This window comes from Salvelinus fontinalis, chromosome 30, assembly GCF_029448725.1.
Source record: "Salvelinus fontinalis isolate EN_2023a chromosome 30, ASM2944872v1, whole genome shotgun sequence".
NCBI lineage: Eukaryota > Metazoa > Chordata > Actinopteri > Salmoniformes > Salmonidae > Salvelinus > Salvelinus fontinalis.
Window position 1 is genome coordinate 11,663,953 of NC_074694.1, and position 15,447 is coordinate 11,679,399.

The window sequence follows — 15,447 nt, forward strand, 5'->3', positions numbered from 1 at the left end:
CCTCATAACAAGGCCAGGTTTTAGAGGGCACACTTACACCACTCACTGTTTCTTGGCTGGCCCAAGCAAGTCTCTTCTTATTGGTGTCCTTTAGTAGTTTGGGCTCCCCGAGTGGGGCAGGCACTGTATCTCAGTGCAAGAGGCGTCACTACAGACCCTGGTTCGATTCCAGGCTGTATCACATCCGGACGTGATTGGGAGTCCCATATGGCGGTGAACAATTGGCCCAGCGTCGTCGGGGTTTGGCCGGGGTATGCCTTCATTGTAAATAACAATTTGTTCTTATCTGACTTGCCTTGATAAATAAACATTTAAAAAAAGAAAAAAGTTGTGGTTTCTTTGAAGCAATTTGACCATGAAGGCCTGACTCATGCGGTCTCCTCCGAAGAGTTGATGTTGAGATGTGTCTGTTATTTGAAATCTGAAGCATTTATTTGGGTTGCAATTTCTGAGGCTGGTAACTCCTATCAGAACTTATCCTCTGCAGCAAAGGTAAGTCTAGGTCTTCCTTTCCTGTGGCGGTCTTCAAGGGAGCCAGTTTCATCACAGCTCTCACACTTGTTAATTTAAATGCATTCCCGGTGACTACCTCATGAAGCTGGTTGAGAGAATGCCAAGAGTGTACAAAGCTGTCAAGGTAAAAGGTTTGCAACTTTGAAGAACCTCAAATATAAAACATATTTTGAATTTGTTTAAAAATAAATTGGGTTACAACATGATTCCATATGTGTTATTTCATAGTTGTGATGTCTTCACTATTACTCCATAATGTAGAAAATAATAAAAAATTAAGAAAAACACTTGAATGAGTAGGTGTCCAAGCTTTTGACTGGTACTGTACAGTATTCTGACCCCTTCACTTTTCCCACATTTTATTACTTCAGCCTTATTCTAAAATAGATTAAAAAAAATTAGGTTTTCCTCACCAATCCACACACAATAACTCATAAACGACAAAGTGAAAACAGGTTTTTAGAAAGTATTCAGACCCTTTGCTATGAGACTCAAAATTGAGCTCAGGTGCATCCTGTTTCCACTGATCAACCTTGAGATTTTCGGCAACTTGATTGGAGTCCACCTGCGGTAAATTCAATTGATTGGACATGATTTGGAAAGGCACACACCTGTCCATATAAGGACCCACAGTTGACAGTGCATGTCAGAGCAAAAACCAAGCCATGAGGTCGAAGGAATTGTCAGGGAGGTGACCAAGAATCCAAATGGTCACTGACAGAGATCGAGAGTTCCTCTGTGGAGATGCGAGAATCTTCCAGAAGGACAACCATCTCTGCAGCACTCCACCAATCAGGCCTTTATGGTAGAGTGGCCAGACGGAAGCCACTCCTCAGTAAAAGGCACATGACAGCCCGCTTGGAGTTTGTTTTTCAGCGGCAGGGACTGGGAGATTAGTCAGGATCAAGGGAAAGATGAACGGAACAAAGTACAGAGAGAGATCATTGATGAAAACTTGCTCCAGAGCGCTCAGGACCTCAGACTGAGGTGAAGGTACACCTTCCAACAGGACAACATCCCTAAGCACTCATCTAAGACAACGCAGGATTGGCGGAGTTGAACCCGATCGAACATCTCTGGAGAGACCTGAAAATAGCTGTGGAGCGGCACTACTTATCAAACTTGACAGAGCTTGAGAAGATCTACAAAGAAAAAAAAAAGAAAAATGGGAGAAACTCCCCAAATAGAGGTGTGCTAAGCTTGTAGCGTCATACAAGACTTGAGGCTGTAATCAATCACTGCCAAAAGGTGCATCAAAGTACTGAGTAAAGGGTCTGAATACCTACAGTAAGGTTAATGTTGTTGTTTTAATACATTTGCAAAAATGTCAACAAAAAAAAACTGTTTTTGCTTTGTCATTATGGGGTATTGAGTGTAGATTGATGGAAAAATGTTAGAATTTAATCCACTTCTGAATGTATTGTATATGCAACATCCACTGATGAATAGATTCTCTCTGGTATTGTCATTTCCTGATCAGAATTACATTCTCTCTGGTATTGTCCTTTCCTGATCAGAATTACATTCTCTCTGGTATTGTCATTTCCTGATCAGAATTACATTCTCTCTGGTATTGTCCTTTCCTGATCAGAATTACATTCTCTCTGGTATTGTCCTTTCCTGATCAGAATTACATTCTCTCTGGTATTGTCCTTTCCTGATCAGAATTACATTCTCTCTGGTATTGTCCTTTCCTGATCAGAATTACATTCTCTCTGGTATTGTCATTTCCTGATCAGAATTACATTCTCTCTGGTATTGTCATTTCCTGATCAGAATTACATTCTCTCTGGTATTGTCATTTCCTGATCAGAATTACATTCTCTCTGGTATTGTCATTTCCTGATCAGAATTACATTCTCTCTGGTATTGTCCTTTCCTGATCAGAATTACATTCTCTCTGGTATTGTCATTTCCTGATCAGAATTACATTCTCTCTGGTATTGTCATTTCCTGATCAGAATTACATTCTCTCTGGTATTGTCCTTTCCTGATCAGAATTACATTCTCTCTGGTATTGTCATTTCCTGATCAGAAATACATTCTCTCTGGGTATTGTTCTTTCCTGATCAGAATGACATTGTCTCTAGTATTGTCATTTTCTATCTATATTTCTATCTATCCCATCTATCTCCCCACTGATTTCCTTACTGTCGACATAAAGGTTCAGCCCAGCAAAACCCTTCCTCTGAATCTAACGAAGAAGCCTTTTTTTCCATGTTCTTCTATCTAGTGGAGCCGTGCTAGCTGCAAGCTGTCCTCTCTCTCTAGCTAGAGGAATATGGACACGCGCAGTGGAGGTGCCTCAGGAGGAATAGGAGGACCATCCTCCTCAGTGAAATTTCATAAAAATAGTGAAACAAAGTCCTTTTTTTAAACTATACTAAATATATTCATAGGTCACAAAATAATTGCTTAAAATACACTGTTGTTTTGCAATGAAGGTCTACAGTAACTTCAACAACACTGTCTGGGGTAGCATCAATGGTGCAGCCAGAAGACAGCTAGCTTCAGTCCTCCTCTGACTACATTGACTTTAATACAAAACCTAGGAGGATCGTAGGCCTCACCCCCTTCCATAGACATACATGGTAATTATGACGACTTCCGGAGGACGTCCTCCAACTAATCAAAGCTTTTGCAGTATGAACTGTTGTCCATCAAATCATATAATTAGGATCAGAGAATTAACCTAGTGAGTTGTATTGGGATTGTGTCACAGAGCATTATGGGGGTTCTGTGTGTTGAGAGGCTTGGTGACATTGTTGGATAGAGATTATGAGTGAAGAGTGATAGTTGAGCATTTTGGGGATATTATTCAATTCAAATTCATGTATTTTTTTGTACCATCATCTTTGAAATGCAAGAGCAAGGCAATGTACTATTCCAGCCCAGGTGCAATTTAGATTTCGGCCACTAGATGGCACCAGTGTATGTGCAAAGTTTTAGACTGATCCAATGATTCATTGCATTTCTGTTCAAAATTTGGTGTCAAGACTGCCCAAATGTGCCAATTTTTTTTGTTAATAACTTTGTTCAAAATTGTGCACTCTCCTCAAACAATAGCATGGTATTATTTCACTGTAATAGCTACTGTAAATTGGACAGTGCAGTTAGATTAACAAGAATTTAAGCTTTCTGCCCAGATCAGATATGTCTGTCCTGGGAAATGTTCTTGTTACTTACAACCTCATGCTAATCGCTTTAGCCTACGTTAGCTCAACCATCCTGTGGATGGGACACCGATCCCGAAGAAGTTACTTGCTGAACATATCGAACTTTCGACTGCCTTTTCTGGGATGTCAAACAATTCTGAATGATTTGATAGCTTCCGTCGCATCATCCATTAACAGTTAGATTAAAGAGAGAGGTTAATGCAGCATATTTTTTCGTGTGCTCTTGGGTAGGCTTTACACTTTCCTGCGATATTTATTTAGCAAAAATGATAATATATAATCACTCAGAACATACACAAGAAAACACATTACATAAATGTCGCAGCAGCTTAGGCTACACTTAAACATTACAAATCTGACATGCAGTATCGGACTAAAACAAGACTATTTTTTTCAGTCTGATCAACTGTTAAAAATTGCCCCACCGCTCTGGGACCTATGGTGCCACCAGTCAGACCGCTCTGGGGCCTATGGTGCCACCAGTCAGACCGCTCTGGGGCCTATGGTGCCACCAGTCAGACCGCTCTGGGGCCTATGGTGCCACCAGTCAGACCGCTCTGGGGCCTATGGTGCCACCAGTCAGACCGCTCTGGGGCCTATGGTGCCACCAGTCAGACCGCTCTGGGGCCTATGGTGCCACCAGTCAGACCGCTCTGGGGCCTATGGTGCCACCAGTCAGACCGCTCTGGGGCCTATGGTGCCACCGCTCTGGGGCCTATGGTGCCACCGCTCTGGGGCCTATGGTGCCACCAGTCTGACCGCTCTGGGGCCTATGGTGCCACCAGTCTGACCGCTCTGGGGCCTATGGTGCCACCAGTCTGACCGCTCTGGGGCCTATGGTGCCACCAGTCTGACCGCTCTGGGGCCTATGGTGCCACCAGTCTGACCGCTCTGGGGCCTATGGTGCCACCAGTCTGACCGCTCTGGGACCTATGGTGCCACCAGTCTGACCGCTCTGGGGCCTATGGTGCCACCAGTCTGACCGCTCTGGGACCTATGGTGCCACCAGTCTGACCGCTCTGGGACCTATGGTGCCACCAGTCTGACCGCTCTGGGACCTATGGTGCCACCAGTCTGACCGCTCTGGGACCTATGGTGCCACCAGTCTGACCGCTCTGGGACCTATGGTGCCACCAGTCTGACCGCTCTGGGACCTATGGTGCCACCAGTCTGACCGCTCTGGGACCTATGGTGCCACCAGTCTGACCGCTCTGGGACCTATGGTGCCACCAGTCTGACCGCTCTGGGACCTATGGTGCCACCAGTCTGCTTGCAGTTGTCAGTGATCGTCAGGTATGTGGAGGATCAGGGCTTTATTCAGGAACGTTTCTTAGGCTACTTTGATGTGTCAAGTGGGTGAGAAGCGTAGACTGGTGTTTGACTTTATGAATTTTGAGATGTCTGAGTTTAAGTTCATAAAGAAACTCGTTGTCCAAATCTGCTACGGCACAGCTGTAATGTAATGCATCTGCTATATATATTTACAGCCAAGTCCCCTCCTTTTCCCTGATTAAGAGGTGATACCTACTTCCTTCCACTACACACTTTTGGGCTGGCAGGAAGCCTAGTGGTTAAAGTGTTGGGTCAGTAACCGAAAAGTTGCTGGATCGAATCCCTGAGCTGACAAGGTAAAAATCTGTCAATCTGCCCTTGAACAAATCAGTTTTTTTTATTTTTTTATTTCACCTTTATTTAACCAGGTAGGCCAGTTGAGAACAAGTTCTCATTTACAACTGCGACCTGGCCAAGATAAAGCAAAGCAGTGCGACACAAACAAGTTAACCCACTGTTCCCCGGTAGGCCGTCAGTGTAAATAAGAATTTGTTCTTAACCGACTTGCCTAGTTAAATAAAAAATAAACACTACCATTGTCAACTTTCTCCTGACATGAACTGTCTCATGTCTCATGTGCCCACTCATCCACTGGCACATTGAATGTTTCTTCTCCAAGCACTGTGAGAACCCCTCATTACTGTATGTAGAGTCATCCACAAACACAATCACATTATTACACATCAATGATTTTACTCCTTGCTTGGACAAACTCATTCTTAGCGCTTATCTGTGTTAGTGTGGTGCTTTATAGTTCCTCTTCCCAGTCAAATCCTGTCCTGTACTTGTCAAGTCTCTGAACACCTCAACGTATGCCTCATTCAATCACTGCGGTAATCCCTTTACAACATGGTGTAAGTAGCCCTCTCATTTCCATTCCCCATAATATTGTATTAAAAATGTCTTTATTTAAAGCGTCAAATAATTAGTCTGACAAGTTTTGAAACACACTGTTGTCTCTGTGTGTTCCGCGCCGGGGTCTCCCATCCTCCTCAAATTCCTCAAGTCACCAGCCTCTACTGGCGCGCACCACCACAGGCGCGCAGACACACAGCCCAGCATGGTTCAAACCACGGCATCTCAATTCATTAGCGAAAGGATCATTATTTCCCCAACCTCAGATGCAGCCGTTTAACTTCGACTCTAAAAAGTTTTAATGAGGACAGCCATCGCTCCAGATGTGCATGCATCCTCTACGGACGGATACCGAGAACACTGCAACAGCTGACAGCAGGAGAGGAATTCATTAAATAGAGCAGAAATTTTGAATTTAATTGTGTATCAGAATGACAAGTATGATGAACAATGTCCTGTTATGGGTAGAGAGGAGAGTCGGTGGTACCAGAGAATCCTTCCTGATGTCCTGTTATGGGCAAGGAGGATAACCGGTAATGCCAGAGAATCCTTCCTCTATGACAATGGAAGCCAGACTATGCCAACTTCAGCAGTGTGACATCACCAACGAGCCATTTTTGGGCAGTCTGTGCGTTGATCTAGCGTACTTGGTCTCCCCTCTCCTCTCGCTTTTTCTGAATCGCTCCCGGAATGCATTTCATCTATCTGTTACTTTCGGGGTGAGGTGGCAGTGCATTTTTCTAGGGCTTCCTGCCTGCCTGCGTAGGCTCCTACATCATTGCGTGGGCGTCCAGATTGAGAGAGGGAGGGATGGAGAGAGCTGGTGGGGGAAGACTTACTCTGACCTCTGCTGCAGTGGAACAAATCACTGAGCATCCATCCTTTCCTTCTCAAAGAGACGGATGAAAAGTTGTTGAATTTTTAAAAGCCTCTACTTGTGCTTAGAATAACTTGTGAATAAACTCTGACTAAAGTGACTGCCCATTTAATTTGTGTTCTTAGTACGATGCTGTGTGAGAGACGGACCATGGCACACAGAATAAAAAGGTGTCCTCGCTTGTGTGAATGGATATTTTATGAGTCAGTGATTGTGTATTAGGGGCTAGCGGTGGAATAGGGGCAATTAATGGAACAGGGGCTAGTAGTGGGACAGGGGCTAGTAGTGGAGTAGGGGCAATTAATGGAATAGTGGCTGGTAGTGGAACAGGGGCTGGAAGTGGGGCTAGTAGTGGAGTAGGGGCAATTAATGGAATAGTGGCTGGTAGTGGAACAGGGGCTAGTAGTGGAACAGCGGCTGGAAGTGGGGCTAGTAGTGGAGTAGGGGCAATTAATGGAATAGTGGCTGGTAGTGGAACAGGGGCTAGAAGTGGGGCTAGTAGTGGAGTAGGGGCAATTAATGGAATAGTGGCTGGTAGTGGAACAGGGGCTAGAAGTGGAACAGGGGCTAGTAGTGGGGCTAGCATTGGAATAGGGGCTATTAGTGAAATAGGGGCTAGTGGTGGAATAGGTTCTAGTAGTGGGGCTATGATTGGAATATGGTCTAGTAGTGGAAGTGGGGCTAGTGGTGGAATAGAGGCTAGCAGTGGGGCTAGTACTGGAATATGGGCTAGTAGTGGAATAGGGGCTAGCAGTGGGGCTAGTATTGGGATAGGGGCTAGTGGTGGGACTAGTAGCAGAATATGGGCTAGTAGTGGAATAGGGGCTAGCAGTGGGGCTAGTATTGGAATAGGGGCTAGCAGTGGGGCTAGTAGTGGAATAGGGGCTAGCAGTGGGGCTAGTACTGGAATAGGGGCTAGTGGTGGGACTAGTAGCAGAATATGGGCTAGTAGTGGAATAGGGTATAAATAATGGAATCGGTCTAGTGGTGAAATTGGGTCTAGTGGTGGAATAGGGGCTATTAATAATGGAATAATGCTTTAGGAATAATAACAGGGTTGAAACAGTTAAATGTGAGAGGCTAAGTGAAACCCAAGTGTGTGTGTACATTATAGTGTGTGTATGTAGATGCGTGAGTGTACTAGTGTGTGTGTGTAGGCCACCAGTCTGATTTCTGGTGTGGGAGGAAAACAGCTTGACTGTACCATTATTAAGCTGAGACTGTCGCTCTCGTCTCTGGAAGCACACAGCATCATAAATTGCCAACTGGAAAACAGCTGCAACACAACACCATACATGTACTATGCTCCAGATGTGTATGACAGGTCACGCATGTTTAAATCTCACATACATGACACTCATGTTAGTTTCTCTTCAGTACAGGAAAATAAAATATGACAAATCTTATAACAACTGCCCACAGCCTATAACATGCCAGGAAGAAGCGGTCTCTGTATTTAAGCCAAAAGGCTACAAGTACCATATGTTCTCTATGTTCAACATGTCATGTTCTATGAGGAAGAGTTCCTTATTAGTGTGCACTTGGGCTCTGTCTTCTGTAGGTAATCACACTGATTTATGATATAACGAAGGACACAGACACCCCCCCCAAAAGGGAGGAGGTAAGAAATGATGATGCATCACTGCAGTATTGTAGCTACTGCATATACACCTTAGGGGGAAAGTTATATTATTATTATTATTAAGTCCTGTGTGTGCAGTGCAGTTCCATTCCCCTTGACACTACCGCACGTTAGAGACGTTATTTATTATTATTATTTATTTATCCCCACGTAATCTCTAGCGGAGCCCCTCACCTTAAAAATACCCTCCCTTTTATATAACCTAGAACAGGGAAGCAGGGGGGGGGGTGCATCCCAAATGGAACCCTATATAGTGCACTACTTCTGCCCGGGGTCCATAGGGTATAGGGTGCCATTTGGGATGTCTCCTAGGAGTTCCGTTTGAGAGAAAAGCCAAATAGCTTTAGAAAATGTGATTGGGAGAACAGGGAGTGTTTTTTCCCTGGGTAGCTTGAATTGATGTAGCTACTGACTTGTTGGATTATCACTTCTGGTTTGTCTCACAGGCAACAGTTAGGGAGGAAACATCTGGACTGGTCAATTGCATAAATTGCTTTTCACGCTCTTCAAATCACTCGTCATTTAATAATCACATATTGTAATGATCTGGGAAATACACTACTTGACACCTGCTTGTCGAATATCTCATTCCAAAATCATGGGCATTAATGTGGAATTTCTCCCCCCTCCTTTTACTGCTAGAACAGCTTCCACTCTTCTAGGAAGGCTTTCCACTACATGTTGGAACATTGCTGCGGGGACTTTCTTCCATTCAGCCACAAGAGCATTAGTGAGGTCGGGCACTGATGTTGGGCAATTAGGCCTGGCTCGCAGTCAGAGTTCCAATTAATCTCAAAAGGTGTTCATTAGGGTTGAGGTCAGGAATCTGTGCAAGCCAGTCAAGTTCTTCCAGACTGATCTCGACAAACCATTTCCGTATGGACCTCGCTTTGTGCACAGGAACATTGTCATGCTGAAACAGGAAAAGGCCTTCCCCAAACTGTTGCCACAATTTTGGAAGCACAGAATCGTCTAGAACGTCATTGTTTGCTGTAGTGTTAAGCTTTCCCTTCAATGGAACTAAGGGGCCCGAACCATGAAAAACAGTCCCGGACAGTTATTCCTCTTCCACCAGACTTTACAGCTGCCACTACGCATTCAGCGTTTGCCTGGCATCCGCCAGACCCAGATGCATCCGCCAGACCCAGATGCATCCGCCAGACCCAGATGCATCCGCCAGACCCAGATGCATCCGCCAGACCCAGATGCATCCGCCAGACTGCCAGAAGGTGAAGCGTGATTCATCACTCCAGAGAACGCGTTGCCACTGCTCCAGAGACCAATGGCGGCGAGCTTTACTCCAGCCGACACATGGCATTGCGCACAGTGATATTAGGCTTGTGTGTGGCTGCTCTGCCATGGAAACCCATTTCATGAAGCTCCCGGCGAACAGTTCTTGCGCGTTTGTTGCTTCCAGAGGTAGTTTGGAACTCGGTAGTGAGTGTTGCACCCGATCAGACGATTTTTACGCGCAACACGCTTCAGCACTTGGCGGTCCCGTTTTGTGAGCTTGTGTGGCCTACCCACCTAGCGGCTGAGCCGTTGTTGCTCCTAGACGTTTCCACGTCACAATAACAGCACTTATAGTTGACCAGGGCAGCTCTAGCAGAGCAGACATTTGCTGAACTGACTTGTTGGAAAGATGGCACCCGATGCTATGACGGTGCCACGTTGAAAGTCACTGAGCTCTTCCAACTGTCTACTGGACCCTATTCCAACTGTCTACTGGACCCTATTCCAACTAAACTACTGAAAGAGCTGCTTCCTGTGCTTGGCTCTCCTATGTTGAACATAAGAAATGGCTCCCTATCCACCGGATGTGTACCAAACTCACTAAAAGTGGAAGTTATAAAGCCTCTCCTGAAAAAGCCAAACCTTGAAACAAAAACATTACAGTATAAATACATTGGCCTATTCCAAATCTCCCATTCGTCTCAACATTTAAAAAAAAAAAACAGTTGCCCATGTATGCTCCAGTCTGGTTTTAGACCTTATCATAGACCCCACCTTTTATTGGCGTCAGACCAAGGCTCTGCTCCTGTCCTTGTGATCGTAGACCTTAGCGCCGCTTTTGACACCATCGATCACCACATTCTTTTGGAAAGATTGGAAACCCTAATTGGTCTACGCGGACCGCGGACAAGTTCTTGCCTGGTTTAGATCTTATCTGTCAGAAAGATATGCGTCACTGTGGATGGTTTGTCCTCTGACAAATCAATGGTTCGGTGTTCCTCAAGATTCTGTTCTAGGACCACTATTGTTTTCACTATATACTGTATGCTAACTCTTGGTGACATCATTCAGAAAAACAAATGTCAACTTTCACTGTTATGCAGACCACTAACAGCTGTACATGTCAATGAAAACATGGTAAAGCCCGAAAATTGCCTACCCTGGAAGCCTGTGTTTCAGACATAAGGAAGTGGAAGGTGGCAAATGTTTTACTTTTAAACTCTGACAAAGAGATGCTAGTTCTAGGTACCAAAAAACAAAGAGATCTGTTTTTGGACCGGACAATGTATCTCGATTGATGTACAGCCATCTCAAATTAAACTTAACTCTGGACCCTGATCTCTCTTGACGAACAGAAAATATTTCAAGAGCAGCCTTTTTCCATCCTTGTAACATTACCAAAATCTGAAAAAGTTTATCAAAAAAAATGCTGCAGAATAACTAAATCCATGCTTTTGTCACTTCAAGATTAGATTACTGCAAAGCTCTACTCTCCGGCTACCTGGATAAGACAATAAAACTTTAATCACAGCTAGTGATAAATACGGATGCTAGAATCTTGACTGGAACCCCCAAAGACAGGGTCAGCCTGTCATATCTGGTGTAATTCTTCTGTCTTATCTAGTGTCCTGTGTGATCTTAGGTTTCGTCTCTTGACCTCAATGCTTGGCTATGAAAAGCCAACTGACACACATGGAGACAGAGAATCATGGGGCCTGTGGATAATGAAAGTGAGCTGGAAAAGCGTTTCTGCTTCATGCCCCAGCAGAGCGCTGACGTCCCTCCTATCCCTCCATCCCAACACTCCTCCTCCCATCCATTCCTCCCTGGCGCTGACTAGACTAGAGCTGACTAGACTAGAGGCTGACTAGACTAGAGGCTGACTAGACTAGAGGCTGACTAGACTAGAGGCTGACTAGACTAGGGGCTGACTAGACTAGGGGCTGACTAGACTAGGGGCTGACTAGACTAGGGGCTGACTAGACTAGAGCTGACTAGACTAGGGGCTGACTAGACTAGAGGCTGACTAGACTAGGGGCTGACTAGACTAGGGGCTGACTAGACTAGAGCTGACTAGACTAGAGCTGACTAGACTAGAGCTGACTAGACTAGAGCTGACTAGACTAGGGCTGACTAGACTAGGGCTGACTAGACTAGAGCTGACTAGACTAGGGCTGACTAGACTAGAGGCTGACTAGACTAGAGGCTGACTAGACTAGAGGCTGACTAGACTAGAGGCTGACTAGACTAGGGCTGACTAGACTAGAGGCTGACTAGACTAGAGGCTGACTAGACTAGGGGCTGACTAGACTAGGGGCTGACTAGACTAGGGGCTGACTAGACTAGAGCTGACTAGACTAGAGCTGACTAGACTAGGGCTGACTAGACTAGAGCTGACTAGACTAGGGCTGACTAGACTAGAGCTGACTAGACTAGGGCTGACTAGACTAGAGGCTGACTAGACTAGAGGCTGACTAGACTAGAGCTGACTAGACTAGAGGCTGACTAGACTAGGGGCTGACTAGACTAGGGGCTGACTAGACTAGGGGCTGACTAGACTAGGGGCTGACTAGACTAGGGGCTGACTAGACTAGGGGCTGACTAGACTAGAGGCTGACTAGACTAGAGGCTGACTAGACTAGAGGCTGACTAGACTAGGGGCTGACTAGACTAGGGGCTGACTAGACTAGGGGCTGACTAGACTAGGGGCTGACTAGACTAGGGGCTGACTAGACTAGGGGCTGACTAGACTAGTGCTGACTAGACTAGAGCCGACTAGACTAGACTACACTGGGTAGACCAACAATGTAATGGGCTGACGTTAGGAACATTGTGTGAATAATGGCTGTCATGTTGTAGACTATTCAATGTTCATCCCTCAGGCTATAGTAATGCCTTTCTGCGTCCCTCTCTCGTCTTACAGTCAGCTGTCGAATACAAACAAACTGCAGTTAACTGGAATGTACACTAAATGTTCACCTCTTTCATTACCGTGTGAAGAGGGAATGGCTGATCATGCAATCACACTGTCACTGCAGGCTAGCCTGACTGAGTTGCCATTAAACTACAAGGAACAAAACACGTAAAAACATCTTGTGATGTTTTGAACATCACACTTGCAAGTACTGTCAGAAATAAAGACAATCACACACCCCTTTAGGCACACTGATGTCCAGAGAGAGCATCAGTCGCCTCTCTTCAGCCCTGCCTGTCACTAACTGCAAAGGGATTAGAGGGAGGAGGGTTAATTGTGCTGAGTCATAGCTAGGGATGCAAAAACAACCAAAGGACCTCATAACGCAGAGCACACACACACACTTTAGAACAGGCAGTAGATAAGGGACAATAGAGAAGACAGAACCAATATGGAGATGGATGAACATGTGTTTATGGACAGTTTAAGATGAGGTCACTGGGATGTAGCATTAATTAAACCAGCAGCCTCATTAAATGGGTTCTTCTGCCCTAACATATTATTTTCTGTAATAAAAAAAATACTCATCTGAACGAATGGCTTCACTACTAATACTGAGTGCTGTGTTGCAATTCGATCACAGCACAGATACCGCCATTGAGGCTGAATACAGACTATAAAAGGTTCAGATTGGAGTAGGCAATCAAACGCAGTTCAATCAGTATTCACAGAGAGAGAGAGGCTGAGTGGAGGAATGAAGAGATGAAACCATCAGACAAAATGTGAAAGGCCAAAAAAAAAAAAAAGACAAAGTCTGAATAATGAATGCTGAGAGCTTTTCTTTTCTATTTTCCCATCTCACCTCTGACCTCTCACCTCTGCCCTTTTCTCTCTTTCCTCTCATCCTCAGCTGTCTGCTATCCAAATTCACCTCAGACTTATGAGAGGTCAGAGAGAGAGAGAGAGAGAGAGAGAGAGACTTAACTTCACAGTGCTCAGATGCAGGAGGCGAAACAGTCCCATTCTTCGAACATGTGACTCGATCTGACTAAAAACATGAAGCTGAATCTATATAGGCTAGCTGTATACATACAGTGGCAAGAAAAAGTATGTGAACCCTTTGGAATTACCTGGATTTCTGCATAAATTGGTCATCAACTTTGATCTGATCTTCATCTAAGTCACAATAATAGATAAACAGTGTACCTAAACTAGTAACACACAAATTGTATTTTTCTTGTCTATATTTAATACATCATTTAAACATTCATAGTGTAGTTTGGAAAAAGTATGTGAACCCCTAGGCTAATGACTTCTCCAAAAGCTAATTGGAGTCAGCTAACCTGGAGTCCAATCAATGAGACGAGATCGGAGATGTTGATTAGAGCTGCCCTGCCCTATAAAAACTCACAATTTGAGTTTGCTATTCACAAGAAGCATTGCCTGATGTGAACCATGCCTCAAACAAAAGAGATCTCAGAAGACTTAAGCTTAATAATTGTTTACTTGCATAAAGCTGGAAAGGATTACAAAAGTATCTCTCAAAGCCTTGATGTTCATCAGTCCACGGTAAAGACAAATTGTCTGTAAATGGAGAAAGTTCAGCACTGTTGCTACTCTCCCTAGGAGTGTTTGTCCTGCAAAGATGACTGGCAAGAGCACAGCACAGAATGCTCAATGAGGTTAAGAAGAATCCTATAGGGTCAGCTAAAGACTTACAGAATCTCATGCTAACATCTCTGTTGACGAGTCTACGATACGTAAAACACCAAACAAGAATGGTGTTCATGGGAGGACACCATGGAAGAAGACACGGTTGTCAAAAAAAAAACATTGCTGCACGTCTGAAGTTTGCAAAACAGCACCTGGATGTTCCACAGCGCTACTGGCAAAAATATTCTGTGGAAAAAAGTTGTTGTTGTGGAGAAGGAAAAGGCACAGCAACCTCATCCCACAACCGTAAAGTATGGTGGAGGGAGCGTCATGGTTTTAGGATGCTTTGCTGTCCTAGGGCCTGGACAGCTTGCTATCCTCGACAGAAAAACAAATTCAAGTTTATCAAGACATTTTGCAGGAGAATGTAAGGCTATCTGTGCGCGAATTGAAGCTCAACAGAAGTTGGGTGATGCAACAGGACAACGACCCAAAACACAGAAGTAAATAAACAGAATGATTTCAACAGACGAAAATACACCTTCTGGAGTGGCCCAGTCAGTCCTGACCTCAACCCGATTGAGATGCTGTGGCATGACCTCAAGAGAGCGGTTCACACCAGACATCCCAAGAATATTGCTGAACTGAAACAGTTTTATAAAGAGGAATGGTACAAAATTCCTCCTGACTGTTGTGCGGGTCTGATCCGCAACTACAGAAAACGTTTGGTTGAGGTTATTGCTGCCAAATGAATGTCAACCAGTTATTAAATCCAAGGGCTCACGTACTTTTTCCCACCATGCACTGTGAATGTTTACACGGTGTGTTCAGTAAAGACATGACAACATATTGTTTGTGTTTTATTAGTTTAAGCAGACTGTCTTTGTCTATTGTTGTGACCTAGATGAAGATAAGATCACATTTTATGACAAATTTATGCGGAAATCCAGGTAATTACAAAGGGTTCACATAGTTTTCTTACCAATGTATATGACTGCAACCATAAAAACAGCTAAAAACATAAAGCTGTTGAAGAAATAACTGCAGTGGAGCATGCTGGAGCCTTAATGTAATCATTTCTTACAGATGTCATTGAAAGAGACCACCTGCTGCCATCACCTCCCCATCTTGCCTCCAATCTGACCCTTGCCCTCCCACCATCACCACAGTCTACACCCCCCCATCCCCCCCACCACAGCACCATCCTTCGCCTTTCTCCACCTCTGAGTGTGTGTCAGCCTAACAGACCAAT

At 44.6% G+C, this 15,447-nt stretch overlaps 1 protein-coding gene across 6 annotated transcripts in view; it reads right to left on the reverse strand.

Annotated features, from left to right (window-relative positions):
• The window catches only part of LOC129828634 (brain-specific angiogenesis inhibitor 1-associated protein 2-like), a 169,800-nt gene that overhangs the window by 111,182 nt on the left and 43,171 nt on the right, over window positions 1–15,447 (reverse strand). The gene's annotated exons all lie outside the window — the stretch shown is intronic.